The sequence below is a fragment of the Lepidochelys kempii genome, chromosome 1 (assembly GCF_965140265.1).
Source record: "Lepidochelys kempii isolate rLepKem1 chromosome 1, rLepKem1.hap2, whole genome shotgun sequence".
Taxonomy (NCBI): domain Eukaryota; kingdom Metazoa; phylum Chordata; order Testudines; family Cheloniidae; genus Lepidochelys; species Lepidochelys kempii.
In genome coordinates this window covers 251,174,127-251,181,889 of record NC_133256.1, presented here as the reverse complement: position 1 = coordinate 251,181,889, position 7,763 = coordinate 251,174,127, and the positions used below count along the sequence as shown (strand labels likewise).

Genomic DNA, 7,763 nt, shown 5'->3' with positions numbered 1-7,763 from the left:
AGAGCAGGGTAAGCTGGCTCCCAGAGTAAAGGATTGGAGTGACCTAGCAGATCACCGGTCCAGATAACACCAGGGGAACATCAAAGACCCCTAGTTCTTGTGTTATGAGAAGAAGTAAATAATACTTCCTTATTTACTTTCTCCACACCAGTTGTTATTTCATAGACCTCTATCATATCCCCCTTTAGTCGTCTCTTTTCCAAGCTGAAAAGGCCCAGTCTTATTAATCTCTCCTCAACGGAAGCTGTTTGATACTCCTAATCATTTTTGTTGCCCTTTTCTGAACCTTTTCCAATTCCAATATATCTTTTTTGTGATGGGGCGACCACATCTGCACACAGTATTCAAGATGTGGGCATACCATGGATTTATATAGAAGCAATACGATATTTGCTTGTCTTATTATCTATCCCTTTTTTAATGATTCCCAACATTGTTTGCTTTTTTGACTGCTGCTGCACATCAAGTGGACGTTTTCAGAGAACTATCCACAATAACTCCAAGATTTTTCATGAGTTGGAGAACACTTCAATCTCTTTGGTCACTCGATTACAGACCTAAAAGTTGCAATTCTTCAACAAAAAAACTTCAGAAACAGCCTCCAATGAGAGACTGCTGAATTAGAATTAATTTGAATACTGGATACAATTAACTTAGGCTTGAATAAAGACTGGGAGTGGATGGGTCATTACACAAAGTAAAACTATTTCCCCATGTTTATTCCCCCCTCCCACTGTTCCTCAGAAGTTCTTGTCAACTGCTGGATATGGCCCACCTTGATTATCACTACAAAAGGTTCCCCTCTCCCCCCGCTCTCCTGCTGGTAATAGCTCACCTTAAGTGATCACTCTCTTGTTACAGTGTGTATGGTAACACCCATTGTTTCATGTTCTCTGTGTATATAAATCTCCCCACTGTATTTTCCACTGAATGCATCCGATGAAGTGAGCTGTAGCTCACGAAAGCTTAGGCTCAAATAAATTGGTTAGTCTCTAAGGTGCCACAAGTACTCCTTTACATTTTGCGAATATAGACTAATACGGCTGCTACTCTGAAACCTTTCTGTAACTGTTGTTCTTCAAGATATGTTGCATATATCCATTCTAAGACCCACCCTACAACCCCTCTTTTGGAATTGGCCGGAAAGAAGGAACTGAGGGGGCACAGGGTCAGCTGGGCCCTTTATACTAGTGCTATGAGTGTGCACCAGAGCTAACCCAATGGCTACCACTGAGGGAAAAATTTCTGGGAGCTGTGTTTGGGGTGCTGTAGCAAAGGGGAGTGCCCTCCCTCAGAGACTGACAGCGAGGGAGAGTCCGACGTCCCCTGGTGTGCGGAACCCAGAAGGCTTAGGCCACCATGCCAGAAGTGGAATGGCAGGACAGGGACAGGAAGTATAAGAGGTGGACCCTGCAGCTCAGTTGGGCAGGAGCCACCAAAGGAGGCAGACGCTTCCAGCCTGCTGCTGGAGTCAGAACTCGCAGAAGACTTCTGCTGTCCCGAGGACACCTCCAATGAGGCCCATACCATGAAAGGTGCTTCTAATAAAGATTCCCCTCTTAAAGAGGTCCTAAGAACACATTTTCCTTGGGTCTCACATAATTCAGTATAATTATTATATTTGTTTCATGTAATATCTATCCTTTAAACATGATCTGAGAGAGACAAGAGTGGGTTGCAGATGCTGTACTAAAAAAAAACTTCCCATAAAATACCATGAAGGCTTGAAAGCTTTTTTTTCCCCAGACCATTTCCTGCTTGGATAGATTAGAAATATTAGATCTTGTCTTCTCTGTTCGCCTGGAACTCTATATGGATGATTGGAAAATGAGTGGGATTATGACACCACCTCTGATAGACTGCAACCTGAGCAGTTGAAGAGATTTTTAGTTAACATTAATTTAACTCACACAGTTGGGAGAGAACTCTGAAAGATTAAACACTTTGCCTCTTAAATTGCAGGTTCAGAAAGCTCCATCTAGTCCTCCAGCCAAACAGGAAAGACTAGACTTGGTAATCTTAATATTTCTAACTAAAAATATAACGAAAAGCACTTTTCCAGGTCTCCTTTATATATCATAAAACACAAAATAAAAGCACACATTTATTTTCCCTTTTCGGCAGGTCTCCTTTATGATATGTGTAATCAGTTAGGTCAGACATACGAGGAGCTAAACTTGTGGCTGAAGCATGGCATTGGTGTCTAAAATGTGGTGAACCTCAAACAGCTTTTGAAGCATTTTTAGGGCAGGATTGTGGCTATTTCCCATTCTTGTCATTCTGATAGTCACTGATTCTTTGTGCCAAAGTCACTGTTGAAGAATGTCAGCGTTCTCAATCTGGAAGTTGCATGCTTAATGTCTGCATTGCATTTATAACCCCACCTCCAGCCAAGGTATCAGAAGGACTACAAATGAAAAAGAAACAAAGTTTTAGGTCTTCAGAAATTTGTAAAACCCTTAAAAGAAAATCACTTACTCACGTCTTCCTTTTACACACACTCCACCATTGTCAATGACCACAAGCATCCAGTTCCTTAGTGGATTGTTTCCTGCATGATTATAAGACAGAACTTAGCATTTGTTATCCACAAGAGCACTTCCTGAAAATATGCCCAGTAAAAGGCTGTTTTTTAGGAAGGGTGCTTCTGTTACCGTTGTACTGCATTAAAACCCCTCAATGTTAATACTACTAGTCTTAACAATTGCTTAGGAACACAGGCCTCATTCTCCCCAGCCTGGCATCTAGTGTAATCATTTATACCAGTACAGAATGTGTGTAACATGTTGCCTCTTGTTTAAATGTATTCTGACTGGATAGCATGGTCCACTCACACTGCACAGGTGCAGTGGATGACATAAGGTGCTAAGCAGCGTACCTCCATCATAGCTGGTCTCAAGGCAGGAAGCCACATTGCTCTACTGCTCACTGTATCTGTTTTGTGGGTCAGAAACATTGCACAGCTTCCTCTGCCCCCAAGTCACATCTTTTCCCAGGGGACGTGACTCCGCTAACACACCTCACAATTGTCAAATACATTTTTTAAAACTTAAATTTGGCCCATTTATTGAACCCACCCACCGATCGGCCAAGCCAGCAGCACTCTGAGCTCTGGTTCCACCATGCTAATTAGTAATGCTGCTGTCACTGGGAGGGGCTGCCCCATTTTTTAAACCAAAACAAATATCCCCACCAGTAAATAAAATGCTTCACTAAGGGTTGTGTTAACCTCACCTGCCCAAGTAGAATAGCTAAATAATCACAATGCTTTCAGAAGTTGGGCTCAAGGAAGCCAGGGAATGGAAGAAGGCACCTTTCATCTTCATTTGTTACACCAGGAAAATAAAAACCAGCAGGATCTTATTAAAGGGGATAAGGCAATATGCTGCTTTCATTGTGAATACAGAAAGAACCATAGTAAGCAGTCAGTTATAGCTATAACATTCCATTCAATTTCACATTCATTCATACACACACAGGTTCTGCAAGGTTGTTATCATAGTTACCAGACTTAGAGTTGCTTGTGCCAAGCCACTGGCCAGGTGGCCTGGACACGAGGAGGGAGCAGGGCCTTGTCAGATGTGAATCTGATGCTCCTGGAAGTTGGTTTGCAGAATCAGACCCAAAGTCTTCAGGGCCTATTTTTATAAGGATTTATCCTCATTCAAGTCTATAGGGCTTGCTTCCTCATGCTGTTCTCATGTTTGGCTGCCGGCAGGTGCAGAGCACTCACTAATTTTTTCCTGTGGGTGCTCCAGCCCCGGAGCACCCATGGAGTCGGCGCCTATGGATCGAGGTGGAAACACAATCTCGACACATATTAAATGAGACAACCCCCTTCCCACCATAAAAGCAACTTAGTGTCACCATTTGTTAAATTCATTTTGAATGATAAGAATAACCACACAGCTTGGTATAATTACTCCTACAACAGAATTTACATTGGTGGCATTTGTATCTGTATGTGGTATACTTGAGATGATTGTAAGATAATCTGCTTCTGCTAAGGAGATCTCAGGGTTCACCTCTGGTAGCATTCTCTCAGTATTTGCTGATGAAGTTTGATGTTTCTCTCTCTGTGAGAGCTGATCTCCATTGTTCTCTCATCCCATTCTTGGGCAACATTGTTAGGGAAGAAAGAGTTTGCCTTCACTGTATTAATCATAATTTTACTTTATCATTAATATATTCTACAACAAGAACCCTCTCCTGACCACACTCAGTAACAGCTACTACTGGCATATTCTCTCACTTTATGTCCCTGGGCCAGGTTCTTCGCTAACACAAGCGGCATCCCACTGCAGACACATCTAACTAAAAAGTCATTTGCCAGCCAATGCAATTCTGAACTGCAAACAAAGGAGTCATGCAGCACGGAGGTAAAAGTCCTTCCATATATGGGAGTGCAGCTGGAAAACTGCATTTACTTACCGGAAAGGTAGGTAAATTGGAGTGAGTTCAAAGAGCAACCAAAATGGTTAGACAGCTGGAAAGATTAAACTGGGAGGAAAAACTAAGAGAGAAGTGTGTTTAGCCAGTGCCAGATTTACACTTTACATGCACCTAGGCACAGCATCTTCAGCGCCCTGCCCTGCCTACAGCGGACCTTTGTGTTTTCCGTAAAAAATTAAACTAAAAGAAATATAAATGATAATTTAAATACAATAGAACCTCAAAGATATGAACACCAGAGTTACAGACTGAGGGGTCAACAGGCCACGCTGTGGAACCAGAAGTCCTCAATCAGGCAGCAGCACAGACTTTAAAAAAAAAAAAAAATGCAAATACTGTACTATCTTAGGGCTCAAGGCTTCAGCTGCAGGGTGGTGGAGGGGCGGTCAAGGCTCCAGGCTTCTGACCCTCGGGAGCATCGGGGCACAGAGCTTTAGGTGGGGGGCTCAGGGCTTCAGCACCACGACTGCTCCCGGTTTCAGCACTGTAGGGGGTGCTGGGACTCTGGGCTTCAGCCCCGCAGCTCTGTTCCTTCCTTTAGACCCACGGGGGGCATCAAGGCTTGGGGCTTTAGCCAGTTTCAGCCCCAGCACTCCCCCTGGAGCTAAAGCCCAGAGCCCTCCCGTCCTCCCCCGAAGCAGAGAGTCGAGCCGTGGAGAGCCCTGGCAAGGCTGAAACTGGGAATGGAGCTAGCACTCCCCCGATATCTAAAGTGCTGAGCCCCAGTGCTCCCACAGGGCAGAAGCCCTGAGCCCCCTGCCCTGAGCCCAAGTGCTCCAAGAGTCAGAAGCCCCAACTCTGTTTCTCCACCTGCCCCCCCCCCCACCACATGTGGCTGAAGTCCATAACCTCTTCTTCAAAGTTACAGAACATTTCAGAGTTACAGACAACCTCCATTCCCGAGGTATCTGTAACTCTGAGGTTCTCACTTTTTACCCCTTTTAACTTTTAGACACCCCTAGGCACATGCCTCCTGTGCCTAAATGGAAATCCATCTCTCTGTCTAGCCTGGCTAAGGGCTTGATTCTCTGCGAAGTGCTGAACACTCTGCCCCCAATCCAGCAAGTCACTTAAGTACATGGTTAATTTTAAGCACGTGAGTAGTGCCATGCCCTAAGTGACAAGGTCCTGATCCTGCAGACAAGCACTTGCTTAACTTTAAGCACCCAACTAGGGTAGCCAGGAGTCCAGTTTTCGACCGAAACGCCCGGTCGAAAAGGGACCCTGGTGGGTCCGGTCAGCAGTGCTGACTGGGCCACTAAAAGTCCAGTCAGCGGCGCAGTAGGGCTAAGGCAGGCTCTCTGCCTGCCCTGGCTCCACGGCTCCTGGAAGCAGCTGGCATATCTCTCTGGCTCCTCGGCACAGGGGCGGCCAGGGTGGCTCTGCATACTGCCCGTGCCCACAGGCACCATCCCCGCAGCTCCCATTGGCCACAGCTTCCGGACCAAGGCAAGCACAAGGGTGTTTGGTTTTCTGCAATCAGAAAGTTGGCAGCCCTACACTCAACTAACCCCACAGGACTAGGCACCTCCTTCAAATTAAAAACGTGCCTGTTTGCAGGATTTGAGAGATGTGAACAGTAAAGAAAGAGGGGGTGATTTGGGGTGGGACCAGAAGGCTCTTACTGGGAAGGATTCAAAGAAGCAGCAATAGCTCCCATTCTGAATTTCTCCCCACATATGTCACAGAGGCAGAGCAGGGCTTGTACCCTGCCAGTCAGTGCAGTGCTCTGCTTTGGGAGTCACTCTCTGCTTGGCTCTGACAGGAGCACAGAACAAGCCTGTTGGCTTCACAGCAGCAGTGAAAACACCCACCAAACAAGTGCAGGGCAGATATGCCTGTGGCTGAGCCTGCATGTCCCACAGGCTAACTTGGGTCTACCGGTATAGATGCTACTGCACCTATTACAACGAAATGGCCCACCTTGAGTATCACTACACAAAGTAAAACTATTTCCCCATGTTTATTCCCCCCTCCCACTGTTCCTCAGAAGTTCTTGTCAACTGCTGGAAATGGCCCACCTTGATTATCACTACAAAAGGTTTTCTTCCTCCCCCCTCCTGCTGGTATTAGCTCATCTTAAGTGATCACTCTCCTTACAGTGTGTATGATAACACCCATTGTTTCATGTTCTCTGTGTATATAAATCTCCCCACTGTATTTTCCACTGAATGCATCCGATGAAGTGAGCTGTAGCTCATGAAAGCTCATGCTCAAATCAATTGGTCAGTCTCTAAGGTGCCACAAGTCCTCCTTTTCGCGAATACAGACTAACACGGCTGCCACTCTGAAACCTGTCTTAAGGCTGTACTTAAATAGCTGAAGCCCGCACGCACACAACAAAAGTTGGTCAGGCAGCAGCCAACCTCTGACCGTGTGCACAGGAGTTCACAGTGATTGGATTTGGAAGCGGAGGCTCACTTGAAGCAAAGAAACCACCCACTCAAGCAGGCCACATCAAAGCGCAAAGCAGCCGAGCCGCCCCGCCCGCCGGCTGGCTTTCACACATTCGCTATGCCGCTGATCTGTGGGCTGCAGACTCTCCAGCTCACAGCCGGCCCCGCCTCCCACGCAGCAGCTCCCTGCGGAACTGCCGCCGGAGCACCCCGCGCACAGACCGCTCAGCAACCGCAGCTGCAGCGCGCCCCGCGCCACCGCCCAGCTCTGACTCTAGGCAGACAATGCCCCAGGGCGCGCGCGCGCACGCGAGCAAGGTCGCGGCCAGGAGCTTGCGTGCTGACCCCCTCCTCGCGCGGTACTGTAATTCGCCCCAGGGGGAGAGCTACCGTAAAGTCTGTAGCACTGCAGCCTCAACCTGTTCTTCAGCTCCTTGCCGAAAGGAGCCTGCTCCCGCACGCTCGCCCCAGCTTTAGAACGCCTTGTCTTGAATGGTTCGGCCACTTGCCAAGAAGGATGGTTTTGTGCCTAAGGGGCAGGCCTAGGCAGCAGCAGGCCTAGGGTCTGTTTCCACCTCTAACAGTGGCCTCATTTTTCCTACCTCAAGCGGGAGCTGTAGGGTTCCTTCATTCATTGCAGTTTTCCTGTGACAGAATGCAACATAATCACATTACATGAAATCCTTTCTTCTTTCTTCTTTGGTTATAAAAACAAGCCCTACCTTTCAGGCATGCACTAAGCTGTGTCCTCTGAACTCAAATACAAGCATCCTGTGCGGTTTACTTTGGTTAAAGTTCATAAGTGACCAGCCTCTCACTGCCCCTTCCTTCCTACTAACTTTCCATGGTTGCTTTTGCTGTGACAGAAAGGGTTGTTTGTTTCTCTTGGTTTCACTCTGCAAAAGAGGCTAGAGA

The 7,763-nt window shown here is 46.8% G+C and overlaps 1 long non-coding RNA gene across 1 annotated transcript; it reads right to left on the bottom strand.

Annotated features, from left to right (window-relative positions):
* Window positions 1-2,053: 2,053 nt before the first annotated feature.
* LOC140906344 (uncharacterized) lies at window positions 2,054-7,312 on the bottom strand. Its single transcript, XR_012157075.1, has 2 exons — window positions 7,239-7,312; window positions 2,054-3,784 (listed from the first exon to the last, which is right to left on the bottom strand). It is a non-coding gene; the product is annotated as an uncharacterized lncRNA (long non-coding RNA).
* Between the last annotated feature and the right edge of the window lie 451 nt (window positions 7,313-7,763).